Source organism: Delphinapterus leucas, chromosome 3, assembly GCF_059928025.1.
Source record: "Delphinapterus leucas isolate spDelLeu-1000000601 "Yukka" chromosome 3, BTC_Dleu_Yukka2, whole genome shotgun sequence".
Taxonomy (NCBI): domain Eukaryota; kingdom Metazoa; phylum Chordata; class Mammalia; order Artiodactyla; family Monodontidae; genus Delphinapterus; species Delphinapterus leucas.
Genome location: NC_143131.1, coordinates 153,780,460 through 153,798,964, shown reverse-complemented (window position 1 = coordinate 153,798,964; position 18,505 = coordinate 153,780,460). Strand labels below are relative to the sequence as shown.

The 18,505-nt window shown below is 38.0% G+C and overlaps 1 pseudogene; it reads left to right on the top strand.

Annotated features, from left to right (window-relative positions):
• Window positions 1–6,592: 6,592 nt before the first annotated feature.
• LOC149749800 (calmodulin pseudogene) lies at window positions 6,593–15,397 on the top strand (annotated as a pseudogene).
• Window positions 15,398–18,505: the final 3,108 nt, after the last annotated feature.

The window sequence follows — 18,505 nt, the reverse complement described above, 5'->3', positions numbered from 1 at the left end:
AAGAGTATTTTGATGTTCTGTTGACACACTGATTACGGTGGAGTAGTGTCTGCCTCAGCAATTAGGGTTTAGTCAGCACTTAGGGCAGAAACCATGTATAGTAAAAAAATGCCTTTAGAAATCCGTTAAGTTTGACATAAAGTGCAGCGTAAGTAGATTTGTGTACAATTCTATGAAGTAAAATACGTATATGAAAAATGCATATCTTCAAACTAGAACCACACTGCACACACTGCAAGCTGATTACTCTGAGAGAGGTTCCAGGGACCGACATACCTTGTAGGCACAGTTAATTTGTGTCTCCCTGTTCACTACCCTCCTGGTTATATTTAGTGCATGGAAGGGCAGGCAGACTCACTCAGGCTACTTAAATTCTTGTTTCTCTCCTTCTCTCTTTATCTCCCTAGATGTGTACAATTAGAATATTATAAGCTAAATACCCAAATGATGAGGCTCCTCTATAGCTAGGGTTAGCTCTGTATTCATAGAGGGGAAAGATGATTTAAAAGATGTTTCAGTAATAGGCTGCTGCAGAGAATCAGTTTAAATTACTTTTTTTTTTTTTTGCGGTACTAGGGCCTCTCACTGTTGTGGCCTGTCCCGTTGTGGAGCACAGGCTCCGGATGCGCAAGCTCAGCGGCCACGGCTCACGGGCCCAGCCGCTCCGCGGCATGTGGGATCTTCCCTGACCAGGGCACGAACCCGTGTCCCCTGCATCAGCAGGCGGACTCTCAACCACTGAGCCACCAGGGAAGCCCTAAATTACTTTTTGATGCATCAAAGAGCACTTATTGAGCACCTATGTTACGGACTCAGTGTTTTGTGTGCTCCCTCGAAATGCATATATTGAAACCCTAACCCCCAGTGTGATTGTTGGAGGGCCTTTGGGATGTAGTTAGGTTTAGGGTGATGCCCTCATGATGAGATTCGTGTCCTCATAAGAAGAAGAGACAGGAGAGTCAATTCCCTCCCCACAAGCACACATGGAGGAAAGGCTATGTACGCACAAGCTGGAAGGAGGCCCTCTGTAGCCAGGAATCAGCTCTCACCAGACACTGAATCTGCTGGCACTTTGATCTTGGACTTCCCAGCCTTCAGAATTGTGAGAAATAAATGTCTGTTGTTTAAGACACCTGGCCTGTGGCATTTTGTTATGGCAGGCTGTGTTGACTAAAACAACTTACTGTCCTCTTGATCTAGATTTTTTAAACCAGGGAAAGAATGCTGTTGCCTGCATGTGAATGTAAACGTGATACATAATAGAGATGACATTACAGATCACTGAAGAAAAAAATGGACTGGTAAATAACTAACCTGGAAGTACTATGTTATCCATATAGAAAAGAAAAATCTATACCATTCAAATATAAAAAAAATCTGTTGCATTTAGGTTAAATACCTAATTATGTAAATAAAATATTAAAATTTTAAAAATAAAATGTAAGATGATTTCTTATAAACTTAAAATAAGAATGAGGTTGTTTAATGAAATATAAAATTCAAACCTTGAATAAAAGAGTTGACACATTGATCCACATAAAAATATCCTGTTCAATAAAAATCACTATAAACAGCCAAGTCACAAACTGGGAGTAGATGTTTGCAACACATGTAAACAATGTAGGATCAATATTTCATATTTATAAAGAATTTCTATAAATTAGCAGGACAGTAACTAATAGGAAAATGGACAAATGAGGATCGAAGCAGGCAATTTCTAGAAGGGACCATACTGGACTGATGGATAAAGAATTGATAAGATGTTCAACTTCACTAGAAATTGGTGAAATATATGAGAAACAAGGAGATCCAGGAAATCGGTAAAATATTTTAAATTCTTACAATACCAAATGTTGGTAAGGGTGTTTAGAAAGCGACATTTTTAGACCCTGTTGTCTTTTGCATAGCTTGATAAGCCTAATTTGCAGAACAATTGTGTAGTAGCTAGTAAGTAAAATTGTACCCATTTTTAACCTAGCAGTTCTGTTACTAGCTGTGATTTTAGAAAAACTCCCTAGTATGTGAGCAGGGAAACATATACAGGCTTAATTATGGAGTCATTTGCATTAAAACATTAAATACAGTACATAATGTTTATTACAAGGTCTTTCTTTTACTTGTTTTCTCATGTATTTATTTATTCAGTTTACATGGTCTATACATAAAATCACTTTAAAACCTCTAAATTATCTCATGTCCATTAAATGGAAACAGTAATGCTAGGCCTGTTTAAATTACAAGAAAAAATCACTCTATACCAACAAAGTGTTTTAAAAAACCAAGGTCAAAGGAAGTAGTCTTGGGGGAGAGGCATTCCTGAGCTGGTGGCTGGATCCCAGGAGCTGCTGGGTGAAAGAAAGAAAAAGATGCTTTCAGACAGGAGTGGTTTGATTAGAGCCCAGTGACACAGCTAAAGGGAATTAATCATAATTACATGTCTCAACATAGTAAATCTCAAATGCAGTGTCAAGAGACAAAAAAAAAAGCATATGCCATGGCAAAAAGACAAAAAGACTAACAGCATTTATCGGGTGTTATTCTATGTTGAGCATATTGTAAATACAGTTTATATAAAGTTTAAAGTAACGGAAAATATTGCAAATATTGTTTAGGGAGAAATATTTTGTAAAAGAATAATATGGACAGTAATGATAATCACCAAAGTCATTCGAGGGAGTGCCTGGGAAAGGGCTGGTGGGGGAGGATGTGGGAGATTGAGCAGCAGTTCACAGAAAGCTTTAGCTATATCTCTATATCTGTGAAGACCTAGTCCATTAAAAACAAAAAGTTTTGAGACAAATTTGGCAAACTGAATCTGTGGTGTGGTGAATATATGAATATACATTACTTTTTCCCCTAGGTAAGTTTTAGTCTATTTGAAATATTCTAAATGTTTAGAAATTTTAAAATTGCCCTTGCAGTTATTTTTGCAATGTGTTTAACTTAGCAGCTTTGTGAAATGTATGGCGACACAGGGTAAATTGCCCTATACTTAATATCTCCAGTGGTAACAAGGCATGATTTAGAAATTTCACCCAGAATTCACCTCTGTAAACTCTGCAGTAACGAAGTAGTTAAGTTCAGGACTTCTATATTGATCAGGATTGCTTTGAATATAATTCAAAGATTAGTGCTAGAGGAATACACACCTGTGGGAAGGCAGAGTGAACTAAGAGGACTCAGATCATCTATGGATTCACTGCATATTTACATTTTTATATGTTTACAGTGGAAAAAAGTTAAGTTGCACAATGAAAGCATTAAGAAATATGCTTAAAACTTCCTGCTCAACAAAAAATGCTATAAACAAATTTAGTCAACTCACACACTGATTTTAAAATCATTAAATCTGAAGACATTGCCTCCATTTTCTTGAGTTTAGTTAGGACACTTCTGGCTGCTTAATATGAATTTTCAGATTTAAATTGGAGTAAAGAGAATGAATGAAGAATATGTATAAAAATTTATAGGTATCTTTAAAATTTTTTCTATTAGTTTTCTTTGGTTACATTTAGATATCATGCCAAAAAAAAAGCAAGTACTAAGAATGGAAAACAAAGATTTTTCAGCTGAGAGGATTTATGACTTTATTATCAAATATGTAGTCAGTCATTCAAGCAACAGTTAGTTATTGAGTATCTGCTCTGTGCCAGGTACAGTTCGAAGTGCTGAGGAAGGAGCAGAGAACAAAGTAAGTGAGAAACCCCTGCCCTCATTTTATTTATGCTCGAAGGAGGAAGGGGTAGAACTTACTTTCTCATCGTCTAGTGCCCATATACAAGGAAACCTACTAAATGGTAATTGAGAATCTTTGTGGTTTTGGGAAGGAAAGGGGTGGGGGAAGTGCAGTGAATGGGATTTCTTGGATAACCGTAATTACAGAAGGAAAACACGCACTGGCTTCTCCTATTATATAAATGAGAACGTTTATAGTAATTTTCTGAGAATGGCATTCTCAAATGTTTTAAGTGCAGAAGAAGAATAAATGGTCGAGTCTGCTTTTCAGCTGTGCTATGACTGCCTGTTTTACTCTTTTTCCTTCCCAACTCTACTGAGCTTATTACTTAATTGATGGGTTTTTCGTTTTCTTTTTTTTTTCCTGAAGAGTAAATCATTGTCTTTATTCAGTAAGGAGTTCAAGTGAAATGTAAAGTCCTCTTTTATTCAACTAACTCTTTACTTTCTTGTTAAGACCTCCTGTGTGTGTCAGGCACGGTCCCAGGCTCTGTGTGTTCAGAAATGCACAGCTCCTCCTCCAGGGGGTCTGTGGTCTAACAGGCCAAATGCCAGTGCCAGTTGTCGTGCAGCATGGCAGGTGATCTTAAGGAGGGATAGACATAGTTCTGAGTGAGCAGTCCTGCCTGAGGTTCAGAAGCTGTGTAGCTGGAAGATTTTTTTCATTGTTGGGGCTTCAAAAATGAGTGATGGTTTGCCAGATGTGAAGTGTGAGGTGGACTTCCCAGCAACTTCACAACCCCATGACTCCCGTCAGTCACTCAGTGCATTCATTGCCTCAACGTGCCATAGCTTCTGTATGTCATTCATTCAGTCATTCATTTATCCGTTGATTTATGCCATCAAATTTAGTATATGTATTATACTCCTTTTGTGGGCCATTTGCTAAGCAGTAGTGAAATGTGTAAGAAAGATGCTGCATTTACCTTCATTTTATATGTCAACACCAATGGCTAGAGTTATTGGCACGTAGGCATTCTAATCCAAAGATTTTTCAATTCAAACTATTGGGTTGGCCCGAAAGTTCCTTTGGGTTTTTTGTAACATCCACGGAAAAACCCGAAGGAACTTTTGGCCAACCCAGTGTGTGAGTTATTATAGTCAGATGGGTAACATGACTTGGTTTTGAATAGAAGTACTTAGTTATATTCTACAGTGGACAAGAGCATTTAGAGGTTATATAATGCATCTGATCATAGTATCGAACCTGATCAGAAAAACAAAGAAAACAGAATTCTTCTGGAGCTTGCTTTATATACTTGTTTCCACACAATCCAAATAATTCCCATTCACTACAATTCTGGGAGAACATAAGAGCACACAGCAATTTTAGGTAGGTTATCTTGTCGGTTCTGACAGCGTCCCTATGGATCATGAATATAGACTCCATGACTTTTCCAGAAACATAGGAATAGTATGTGGTAGAACTCTAACTTGATTGTAGTGTTCACTTCACCATGCCCATGAGAGAACTCTGAAATTCCTAGATGCCTCTCATACTTCTTTTTCTTCTGATATATCTTTTTATAGTTTTAAAGTAACGTTTTTTTCCTTACATAGCTTTCCTTTAACAAGAAGGCAAATATGTTCTTTTTTTTTTTTAAGTAAAATAAGTAAAACAGTGGGGTAATGTAGCTACCAATATAAAAATGTTTACATTTCTAAAATATGGTAGATTTAGGGAACTGTGAACATAGCCATTTGTGTGTGTGTGTGTGTGTGTGTGTGTATAGAAATATAGCTTCAATAAATTAGATTTCGTCACAAATACAAAATTATATTTTTTAACATATTGATATTTCACTTCATCATATGATATAACCACGTGCTGAAAATGAAGATGAATTTGGAATTTCAAAGACACACGCAAAAGTATAATCCATCAATGGTCCTCATTCTTCTTGGTGAATCCTTCCCTTTTAGGATATTTCCTTTCACTGAAATGACTGGACATAAGGCATGTCAATGCAAAACATAAGTGAAGAATTTAGAGAAGCTAAATTTTACCAGGGGAATAGATGGGAAGTAGAGATTAAGGAAGCAGGGAGCCATTGAAAAATGTTGGGTGGATTTGAGAGGGGCTTAATGTAGCTTAAGGGAGATGGGCTTTCAAGAGAGCTCCGAAGTCGGACGAGTGGAAACAAGAAAGTGATAGAGAGCTATAAGGAAGGGTCAGCAACTGTTTAGTAACTGTGCGCCTCTGCAAGACCCCAGTGCCTGGTGTTGTGGACTCAGTGGAGTTCTCAAGATTCTTGAGGTCTGGAAAAACATGTTCTCGTCAGATGAGAAGAAAAGATCTAAAAATGATAAAGCAAGTCTGAGAGGTGGAGTAGAAATTGAAATTTAGGACTATTGTTGTCAGTGGCACACTATGAGCAACTTTTAAAAGCCTTGTGAGGGTAAAAATGCACTTTTTGGCTTTATAAGAAAGCATACTATGAAGAAAGAAATAATTGATCATATACTCAGAGCTAAGCATAACTATTGGCTTGCCGTCCCTCCCATAACAACCAAAAATTGAGGGGAAGGGAGAGCAAAGATGCTGATCTTGTGAGCTTCAGATTGCCACAGCAGCCAGCAAACAACGACTGGACCGTAGATCAGTATTTCAAGCAAACAGTCTTGACTGTTTTACCAGCATAATCCCAGGATCTTCACTTTAAGCCAATGTTCTTTGCCCTAAGAGAGCGTCACGCAAAGCATTTGTTTCTTTGTGAGTGAAGAACAATTAATTTAGTTCAACTCACTTCGTTGAGCATGTACTATGTGAAAAAACCATACCTAGTCCATAAATCGTAGTTCTCCATGACCATAACCACTGGAGGCTGCTGTTTCAGCATACCAACAGAGGCAGTGAATATCTAGAAGCAAAACAATCTAGGCCAAAACAAATTAGTAAAGGATGTCTGAGGGTAAGTGGTTTTTTTTAATTGATATAAAATTTATATCCAGTGAAATGCACAGTTGAGTACTCTCTTCTACATGATTTTTTTTCCACCTTGAATTCTGTGAAACCAGTTTGCCCTGGTCTTTCTCCTACACCTTTGGCTATTCCACCCCTCTCTCATCATAGTTACCTATCGCTTCACTAAATGTTGATATTCCAATGTCTGACTTCTTCTCTTCTCAGGTTACATATTCTCTTTATACTGTGTTGCTTTCAATAACCTCATCAGCATCACATCTACAAATCTAGACCCTATTTCCCATCTGCTCCATTCGTATATATCCAGCAAGCAATGGGACCTCTTTGCTTAGTGGTCCCATAAGAACTTTAAATTTGTCATGTGCAAGAATGAACTTATTGCCTCTCACTACAAACATGCTTTTAATTATGTTTTCATTATTAGCACTAATGAAAACATACTATTCAAAACAATTCAAGCAATCGAGCACTTTTGTGTGATAAGGGATGTGTCAAACATTATAAATCAGGTAACCCTCTTTTGGGAGAACTGATAGTTTAGCCATTTATTCACGCCAAACCTGGCCATCATTCTGGAACTTTCCTCCTTCCTCATTGCACCCACCCAGAATCCCCCCAAAATTTCACCTCCCCCTCATCATCGTGGTCCTTGCTTCTTTCTCTGGAATCTCTCAAATCTGTTTCTTTGTCCTTGTCAAAAATCTTTCTACTTTCTTTCCAGACTTCCACACAGGGAGTATTGTTACAACAGATTCAGACTCTGTTCCTTAGGCATAGAGGTAACGGAGGGATGAATTCTGATTGGAGATTTACTCATCAACCATGTGTTGAGTTTCTGTTAGGCATAAAATAAGTCTATTAAAGTAGCAGAACAGAATTAGTCCGAGTGGAGCAAGCGAGCTGAGTGCTTGAGTAGTCGAGTCCCGGAGACCGGTAGCGCTTGCAGCATGGCTGACCAGCTGACTGAAGAGCAGATTGCAGAATTCAAAGAAGCTTTCTCACTATTTGACAAGGATGGTGATGGAACTATAACAACAAAGGAGTTGGGAACTGTAATGAGGTCTGTTGGGCAGAATCCCACAGAAGCAGTTACAGGACATGATTAATGAGGCGGATGCTGATGGTAACGGCACAATTGACTTCCCGGAATTTCTGACAATGATGGCAAGAAAAATGAAGGACACAGACAGTGAAGAAGAACTTAGAGAAGCATTCCTTGTGTTTGATGAGGATGGTAATGGCTATATTAGTGCAGCAGAGCTCCGCCATGTGATGACAAACCTTGGAGAGAAGTTAACAGATGAAGAGGTTGATGAAATGTCAGGGAAGCAGATATTGACGGTGATGGCCAAGTAAACTAAGAAGAGTTTGTACAGATGACAGCAAAGTGAACACATTGTACAGAACGTGTTAAATTTCTTGTACAAAATCGTTTATTTGACTTTTCTTTGTTTGTAACTTATCTGTAAAAGGTTTCCCCCTATTGTCAAAAAATATGCGTGTATAGTAATTAGGACTTCATTCCTCCATGTTTTCTTCCCTTATCTTACTGTCATTGTCCTGAAACCTTATTTTAGAAAAATTGATCAAGTAACATGCTGCATGTGGCTTACTCTGGATATATCTAATAAGCCCTTCTGCACATCTAAACTTAGATGGAGTTGGTCAAATGAGGGAACATCTGGGTTATGCCTTTTTTTTTAAGTAGTTTTCTTTAGGAACTGTCAACATGTTGTTGTTGAAGAGTGGAGTTGTAACTCTGCATGGACTGTGGACAGTCAACAATATGTACTTAAAAGTTGCACTATTGCAAAACGGGTGTTTTATCCAGGTACTCGTACACTATTTTTTTGTACTGCTGGTCCTGTACCGGAAACATTTTCTTTTATTGTTACTTGCTTTTTAAACTTTGTTTTAGCCACTTAAAGAAAATCTGCTTCTGGCACAATTTGCCTCAAATCCATTCCAAGTTGTATATTGCTTTATTATCTTCACGGTGCTATGTCCCTCTCTAAATCATCTAGTTTATTATCTGGTTTCCTACTTTATAGTCTTTCTCCACTCTCGTATGTAAGCTTGCTAAGGACAGGGGTGTGTTCTAACTTGTTCATTACTCCATCCTTATTGTGTAGATACAGTGGTAAACACACAGTAGGTGCTCAGGAAATATTTGTTGCATGTTAACAAGTAATCTTCCCTCCAGCCTTAAATGAGAGTTTTTGACTGGCGCAGTGATTCATATTCACCTCTGCGGATTTGTATAATACCATTATGAAATGTTGCTGGGTGTGTTATCTGCCTCATAGGGATATAAGGATGTTATAAGGATTAAATGAGATAATGTATATGAAAGTTACTTTGTTAGAGAAACAAAAACTTATAATAGTATTTATGATCACTCTCCTGATTTCACAGATGAGCAGATGAGAAACCTGGAGCCCCAGTGGGTACATAATCACCCAAGGGCATAGATATCAGCTCTTACATCTTCTGCCAACCATCACAAAGATGCTTTTACATATTTTTTCCCCTTTATGCTGAATGTCCCTCACTGAAAGGTCATAAGGATGACAAAGATGTTTCTGAAAATTAGAAAGGGAGGAGTAAAGCCACTTTTTGTTGAGAAAGAGCGTGCAGATCAGTAAAAACAGCCACAGGGAACATAGGAATGAAAAATTCAGGGTAGAATTTGGCCTACTGGCCCAGATGGGAATAAACTAGTTGCGATGTTTAATGTGAAGCTATAGAAAAGTTAATAGGTTTGTGAACAAATGTTCCAAACTCTCAGCTCAGGGTATGATTTCCCAATTCAAGAAACTTTTCTACCCTGAGGGTAACAAGTTTTACTCAGCTTTTGTGCAAAGAAACTGCCACTATTTCATATTTTCTTTTCTTTTTCTGTTTCCTTAATAAAAGTATTCAGTATTACTTGGTGGAGTTCTGCCCTATTGTTTGATATCATGACACTTTCTTCCAGGCAGTGCGGTGTCCTGTCATTGGGAGCCATTGGTGCTAACCAGAATGGTGTACAGTACCAGGGAGTATGCTAGTATATTGAGTTATATCCCATATTCTTATGTAATTCACAAACCAGCCCTTGAAAAGAACTCAATTTCGGACCTGTGTGATGTCATTTGTGGTATACTTAAGCCACACTTTATTTTTAATTTGATATATGCTCATTAAAAAACATTATCTTACTTGCTTTAGGGTCACACAACTAGTAAGTGAAGGAACCAGTCTTCCAAACTCCATTATTTGCATTTTTAAAAATTGTTTAGCATTTATATGAAGGCAAAAATTAACCTTCCAGCTCTGTTATCAATTTCTGTATCCCAGTGGATATACCAATGTCCTCTGAAGTTGCATAGCTCTGATTTGTCATGAGGTGGCAATGTGACAACACCTTGAATTGGATCTATGATGAATTCCCCCACCTTGGTGAATTTCTGAGGGAGCTGTCCAGAGCTGAGTTTGCTATGGAATGGCCACTGAGTGAGGAGGCATGAGAACAGACTTCTAGGGCTTGAATATTTGATTTTATGCACATCCAGTCTTAGCTTCTAGCTGAAGAATCCTAATGTGGAACCCTAGGAGAATTTGCTTTCTGGATTTCAAATACAAAAGTTCAAAGCGGTCAGGTTCTATTTAAAAAGCCCACATGCAAAAGTAAGTGAAGTACCTTGAAATTGCCAGTGAAGAGGTCATCCTGAAATCTACAGAGTAAAAAAATGAGTTTTAGAGGAGGAAAATATGTTTTCAAATAAGGGAATGTATATTATAGCTTTTCAAATTCCACTCATTCAGAGAAAGTGAATAAACAGGGATAAGAGACCTTGAACAAGACTCTTTTTCATGTCTATTTAAATAAGAACTTTATTCAATTTGTGGTACTATTAAATAGGAATACAATATTAAATAGCTTAAAACTTATAGTGGTATTTCTTATATCCAAATATGTGAAAAGAATTTTATATAATTTATTATGGCTCATTCTGAGGTGGCTCTGAAATTATGAATTGTGAACACTGTCTAATACTTTTCCCTAAAATATTAACAAATTTATACTTATATATTCTTAAAAATTCAAATATTATATTAAAATAATGTTCATATTATCATTTAAAGATCTAGAATGTAATTTCCCAGTCTTGATTTTAATTCGATTATATGAAAGCTGAAAATATAAGATTGTAACACTTTTTTTTAGATTGTAGTTATTTTTTAAAAAGTCATTCACCTGTTGAATCATTCAGTAGATATATAGTGGCACATTCCAAGCTGTGGTCACGTGGTTCCAGCCTCCATTAGACTTATAGTCTAGTGCAGGAAAGGTTAAGTAAACTGAAGCTTAAAATGCACGATAATAAGTGCTATGATGGGGTTGGTACAGCGTATTATAATCACACACTGCAGGATCCTCTTATTTGAATTTGGTGGGGGGGCTGGTCAGAGAGAGTTCCCAGGGAAAGTGATATGGAAGGTGATACCTGAAGTATTAGTAGAATTCAGCCAAGCAAAGAGATGGAGAAGAATCTTTCAGTCACAGTGAGCATAATATGTGAAAGTATGGAGACAAAAGAGGATGTGGTGTTCTTCGAAGAGAAGTTAAATTTAACTAAAAGTTAGAATTCTTAAAAGATAAAACAGGGACTGGGGATAATAAATAAGACTGAGGCAGTAAGCTGAGGTTGTACCATGGAAGCATGAACATCCTTCTAAGAGCATTGGGATTCTGTAGTAAGGTTTTAAATAAGGAAGCTGCCTGGTCAGGTTCACATTTTAGAAAAGTCATTTCAGTGTAAAGAAAAGATCACGGTTAGGTGAGAGCCTAAGTCTAGAGGCTGAGGGACTCTTTTGGAATCTGCTACAGTGGTTCCAGATGATACATGATGCTGGCCTCAACTAGAATAGCACTAAGTGTTGATGGAGAGAAGTAGCTGGAATCATCATTTTTTAGAAGATTAAATTGAGAGAGCTTCACAGCTGTTTGGAAGTAGAGGAGGGTGAGAATATGAGGTCAGGGAAGCTAATTAGATTTCTGGAATCTGCAGCAGTGGTGGCTGGTTCCACTTCCAAAGATAGAAAACACAGAAGTTTGCAAGTGAAGGTAGTGAGATCATTTGGGGGCATAGAAAGTTTTATGTTTCTGTAGGACTCTAAATGAAATGGCTAGCAGAAATTTGGGCCTGTGGATTTTGAAGCTCAGGAATGAGATGTGACCTAGAGATATAAAGTTTAGAACTTTTATCAGGTGGATGGTAATTGAGCATTTAGGAATGGATGATATTACCCAAGGAAGATGTTGAAGAGATTCTCAAACTTTGGGGTCAGATGAATTACCCAGGAGGTGTGATAAAATTCAGAATCCTGGGCACCAACTCCAGAGTCTTACTGAGTAGTTATAGGATGTAGCTCACAAATCTACACGCTTGACAAATAGAGTTCCATGATTTTGATGCAGATGATCCTCTGACCCCACTTTCAAGTAAAAGGAAAAGTGGATCTTGCATAGGAGCCTAAGTAGTATCAGCACATAAAAGATGGACAGAGGAGGAGGAACCCGGAAAGAAGGCTGGTGAAGAAGTAACCATAGGTGTGGAAGGAAAATTAAAAGTATAAAATATCACTAATTACATGGAAAGAGAATCAGTATAAGAGAAGGAATCATCGACAGGGCCAGAAGTGTTGAGACAGGAAGTAAAGATAAAGGCTGGAATACACCTACTACATGTAACAAAAAGGAGGTCATAACAAAGTTGGCAAGAATAGTTTCAGTAGAATAATGTGGGCTGAAGCCAGATTGCAGTGGGTTGAGGGTTGAATATGATATGAGGATGAAGAGACATGAAGCAGAGACAAAATCTTTTACAAGTAGTTAGAAGGGATGGAGGAGGTTGCTACAGCAGGATATGGGTAGGGGTGAATGTTTTAGGAAGGAAACAGCGTGAGTCAAAGTCTTATCTCACCCTTGGCCTGCTCTTATCTCTAATTTTTTTGGAGCTTTTCGTCTTATCAACTTATGAATGGATATATTATACAATTCAGCAATAAAAAGAATGGGTTGTGTGTTAAGTTTATGTCGAAATTTCTAAGAAACTACCAAATACTTTTCCACAGAGCTGTTCTGTTTTACATTTGGATATTGGGGAGCAAATTAAGGTGCTGCTTTGTGTTTTGTGCATTATGGTTATGCCCAAAAATACTGAAATATGCCTGAATATTAGCCTGACCCCTAGTGGTGGTCCACATCCATGGGGCTAAACGTGGAACTGAGTTTTTTCTACGCTTTCCATCACATGAGCTGCCACTCCACCTCCATCGTTTCTTGCAAACACATAACAGTAGAGAGATGGTGTAAATATGCCCAAACAAATTTAGATGGTGTACTGCGGGGTCCAGTGGGGCAGAAGGAGGGAAGTCCTTACACCCTGCTACCTGCTTGAGATCAATACCTGCTGTCCTAGCTTCAGCATCACCACCATCCGGGGGACTTTGAGAAAAATACTGAACTTCATTTAAGCTCAATTTCCTCATATTTACAACGACGATTATAGTAATACCTACCTTAGAGTGATTAAGTGAGGTTAAATGAGATTGTGTATGTAAAGCGCCTAACACAGTTCAGCCCAGAGTTGACATTCACGAAAGAGCAGGTGTTCATATTTCATAATGATAAAAACAATCAATAATGTAGTCAAATCCTACAATGAAATTTTATTCATGATATTTTTTTTTCTGGTTCTCATTTGCTTGCATTCCATGTTAATGTTCTCTATTTCAATTGGAACCTCTTTAAATTTAGGACCGGGTTTTATTTGATAAAGATAAAAGCCACAACCATACCAACAATAACATCCTCTATTATTTTAGAGTAACTATATATCAAGACATTGCTAAAATATTTCTTATGTAAAATTTAATGCTGAAACAGTTTTATGAGGTAGGCAAAGATCTCAGATGGTCTATGTTAAAGATTTTCATCTGTATCTTTTTCACCCAGACCCCACATCTTGACTCCTTGATGTGCTGGCCCTGCCAGTGGCAATGATAATATCAGTTACAGATGGTTGATACAAGAAATACAAAGATTATGTACAAAGTATTGATATTGATACTGATATTGATAAAGCTAGCTTTCTTCTCTTTGAGCTTTTCCATTCTAGAAAGCTAGCTCTCACCGAGAAAAAAAGCTACCTCTTATTTAACCCTTGAGAAACAAAAACAGAATGAACAAAAATCTATTTGCTTCTTTTATTACCCCAACGATACTAGGGCTGACTGTTGTTATTTTTAATTATTATGTTTCCAGGTATTTTTCCCCCGCACTCAACCGACTGATTAATAACCACATAATTTCTCTTTAACAATGACTTCTTCAGCTTATGTCAGAACAAATAATGAACATCCAGAACTATAAAGGACAAACCAGAACATTAATCCTTATGTCCCTTATTCATTGGCCAACAAACTTACTAGGCCTCTTACTGAACTCATTTGTGCCCCTACGCAACTTTCAATAACCTTAGACACAGTGGTCCCTTTATGAGAAGGCACTGTGATCACTGGCTTCTGCCATAAAGCAAAAGCATCTGTAGGCCGCTTTCTATCATCCGGGGCACCAATCCCTCTTATCCCTATGCTAGTAATTATTGAAACTATTAGCTTATTTATCCAACCAATAGCCCTAGCCCTATGACTAACAGACAGTATCACAGACGGTCACCTGTTAATTCACCTAATCAGAGGAGCATCCCTTTCCCTATTAAGCATGAATCCTCCCACAGCCCTCATTATATTTATTAGTCTTGTTCTTCTCACTTTTCTCGAATATGCAGTAGCCCTTATTCAAGCTTACGTGCTCACCCTGTGAATGAGCCTCTACCTACACAATGACACCTAATGACTCACCAAACCCATGCATATCATATAGTAAATCCTCGTCCCTGACCTCTTACAGGAGCCCTCTTAGCCCTTCTCTTAGCATCCCATCTAGTCATATGATTCCATTTTAACTCAACTTTCTTATTATCCTCGGGCTGATTAACTAGTATGTTAACAATATGTCAATGATGATGAGACATCACCAGGGAAAGCACTTTTCAAGGCCATCACACACCAGTTTCATTCAAAAAGGATGTTGATATGGCATAATTCTGTTTATTATTTCAGAGGTTCTCTTTTTTATAGGCTTCTTCTGAGGTTTTCATCACTCAAGTCTTGCCCTTACACTTGAACTAGGTGGTTGCTAACCACCAACAGGCATTCACCCCCTAAATCCATTAGAAGTACCACTTTTCAACACCTGTCTTACTGGCCTCTGGAGTACCTATTACCCAAGCTCACGACAGCTTGATAGAAGGAAATTGTAAGCATATTCCTCAAGCTCTTTTGATTACAATCTCCCTAGTTTACTTTACACTACTGCAAGCCTCAGAATATTATGAAACAGCTTTTACAATCTCAGATGGAGTACACAGGTCAACAGTCTTCATAACCAAAGGTTTCCATGGCCTACACATGATCATTGGCTCTACTTTTCCTCATTGTCTGCTGCCTGTGCCAACTACAGTTTCAAATCATTTCAGATTTGAAGCCACTGCCTGATACACTTTGTAGACATAGTATGGCTGTTTCTATACATCCCCATTTATTGATGAGGGTCTATTCTGTTTTTTCTTTTATTGGGGTAGAGTTGTTTTACAATGTTGTGTTAGTTTCTACTGTACAGTGAAATGGAGTTGAGGGTGTGTTCTTTTAGTATCAATTAGTTGTCTTCCAGTCAATTAGTACAATCTGAAAAGAATAATAAACCTTATAGCATTAACCACAAACATAGTACTAGCTTCACTACTTGTACTTAGCGAATTCTGACTTCCCCTACTAAAGACAGATACAGAAGAATCAAGTCCTTACAAATGCGGATTTGACCCCATAGGATTTTCCATAAAGATTTTCCTGGTAGCCGTTACATTTCTCCCCTTGATCGAGAGAAATTGCCCCCCTTCGGCCCCTGCCCTGAGCAGTCCAAACTAGCAACCTAAAAACAATACTCATCATAGCACTAATCCTGATCTCACTACTAGCAGTAAGTATAGCCTGTGAGTGAACTCAAAAGGGATCAGAATGACACAAATATGATAATTAGTTTAAATGAAAACAAATGATTTTGTCTCGTTAAACTATGATTAAACTCATAATTACTGAGTATCTTTTGTCTACATAAATATTATTCCAGCATTCACAGTTTCCCTTATAGGGCTATTAATTTATTGATCTCACTTAATATCTTCTCTGCTATGTCAGGAAGAAATAATATTATCATTATTCATTATAGCAACCCTAATAATTCTAAATGTCCATTTCACTCTAGCTAGCATAATACTCGTCATCTGACTAATATTCATAACCTGAAAAGCTGCGCTAGGTTATCCCTGCTAGGAATATTATCAAACACCTATGGCACTGATTGCATCGAAATACAAACCTTCTCCAGTGTTAAAATTACTGTTCTAACTATTATATTCATGCCACTAACACGTTTATCGAAAAGCAATATAATTTGAATTCACACCACAACCTACAGCATACTAATTAGTTTTGTTAGTCTTTACCTTTCTAACAGCAGCCTTAACTTTAATCTTCTCTGACCCTCTGTCAGCACCTTTACCAACTCGAACGGCATGACCCTTACCACTAACACTCAGAGCTAGGCAATTCCAGCTACCTAAAGAATCACTGGCTTGGGAAAAAAGCAAACAAACTGTCTATTACTATATTAATCATACTACATATATTCTTAATCTTAACATTCAAGGCCATGGAAATGATTCCATTCTACAGCTGATTTGAAGCAACACAAGTCCCAACATTAGTTATTATTACTTGATGAGGAAACCAAACAGAACGGCTTAATGCAGGACTCTACTTTTTTATTTTACTCACTAGTGGCATCCCTTCCACTTCTAGTTGCACTAATGTCTATCCAAAATACTACAGGCTCGCTAAACTTTTTAACAATGCAGTACTGAGCCCAAACAATATCTAACTTTTGATCCCATATTTTCACACGATTAGTGTGTAAAGTGGCTTTTATAGTAAAAATACCCCTTTATGGGTTACACCTATGATGTCAAAAATGCACGTAGAAGCCCTTATCGCCTGATCTATGATTCTTGCAGCCCTACAACGCAAACATGGTGGCTACGAATCACAATAATCCTGAAACCCATAGCAAAGTATGTAGGGTACCCATTCCTTATATTGTCCTTCTAAGGAGTAATTATAATGAGCTCAATCTGCTTGCACAAAACAGACTTAAACCAGCTCATCACATGCGCCTCCGTTAAGCACGTGTCACTTGTCATAGTAGCTCTTCTTACCCAAACACCTTCAAGTTCCATAGGAACTAGGGCCCTAATAATCACCCACAGCCTCACATCGTCTATATTATTTTGCCTGGCAAATTCAAATTATCAGCGTGTTCATAGCTGAAACATAATTTTAGTCCGTGGTCTACAAACATTTCTTCCACTAATGGCAACATGATGACTACTAGTAAATCTTACAGACCTAGCCCTGCCCCCAACAATCAACTTAATCAGAGAACTATTTGTAGTAATATCTTTCTTCTAGTCCAATATCACCATTATCCTCACAGGGGCTAAGACACTATTACCGCCCTATACACTCTCTCTGTATTAATCATAACACAACGAGGTAAATATATGTATCATACCAACAATATCAAACCACCATTTACATGAGAAAACACCCTCATAACTCTTGACCTATTACCCCTTCTGCTCCTATAACTCAACCCAAAATTATTTGGGGACCTACGTACTGTAATAGACTTTAACAAAAACATTAGGCTGTGAAGTAAAAGAAGCTTAAATCTCCTTTTTACTGAAAAGCTTAGCCTTTTCTCGGGTGAGCCTCCTCACTCTGGAAAGCTAGCTCTTACCCAAAGCCAGCTACCGCTTATTTACCCCTGAGAAACAAAAACAGAATGAGCGAAAATCTGTTTGCCTCTTTCATTTCCGCAAAGATAATAGGGTGCCTGTTGTTATTTTATTTTATTTTTTAAAATTAATTAATTTAGCTATTTATCTTTGGCTGTGTTGGGTCTGAGTTGCTGCACGCAGGCTTTCTCTAGTTGTGGCGAGCCAGGGTTACTCTTCGTTGCGGTGCGTGGGCTTCTCATTGCGGTGGCTTCTCTTGTTGTGGAGCACGGGCTTCAGGCTTGTGGGCTTCAGTAGTTGTGGCTCGCGGGCTCTAGAGCGCAGGCTCAGTAGTTGTGGTGTACGGGCTTAGTTGCTCTGCGACATGTGGGATCTTCCCGGACCAGGGCTCGAACCCCTGTCCCCTGCATTGGCAGGTGGATTCTTAACCACTGCACCACCAGGGAAGTCTTGTTATTGTTTTAATTATTCTGTTTCTGAGCATTTTATTCACATCCAACCAACTCAGCTACCTCCTCAATGAGGAGAAATGTGGGCATCTGTGACCTCCTCAGACTCAGTATCTCACGAGCGTTTGTTACTCTGGAGAAGAGAAGACACAACACCAGGAATGGCCAGTACCTGATGATTATTCCAATCAGCCATTTGGCAATTTAAGATAGTTGCATTCTTTTTCCCACCCCACCCTAAGCACATTTATTTCCTTTTTTTTTCACTGTAATAGCTGAGTTTCACCCTAAAATAGTCAAAGGATTCTATTCACATTTTGTCCTTGTAGATTAATGATAGTGTTAAGACACACAGTTCCTTCATGGAAAGTAAGAAAGCGTCTTCTTGTCCACGTGTGATTAGCACCATCCAGACTTCTGCCTCACATGCC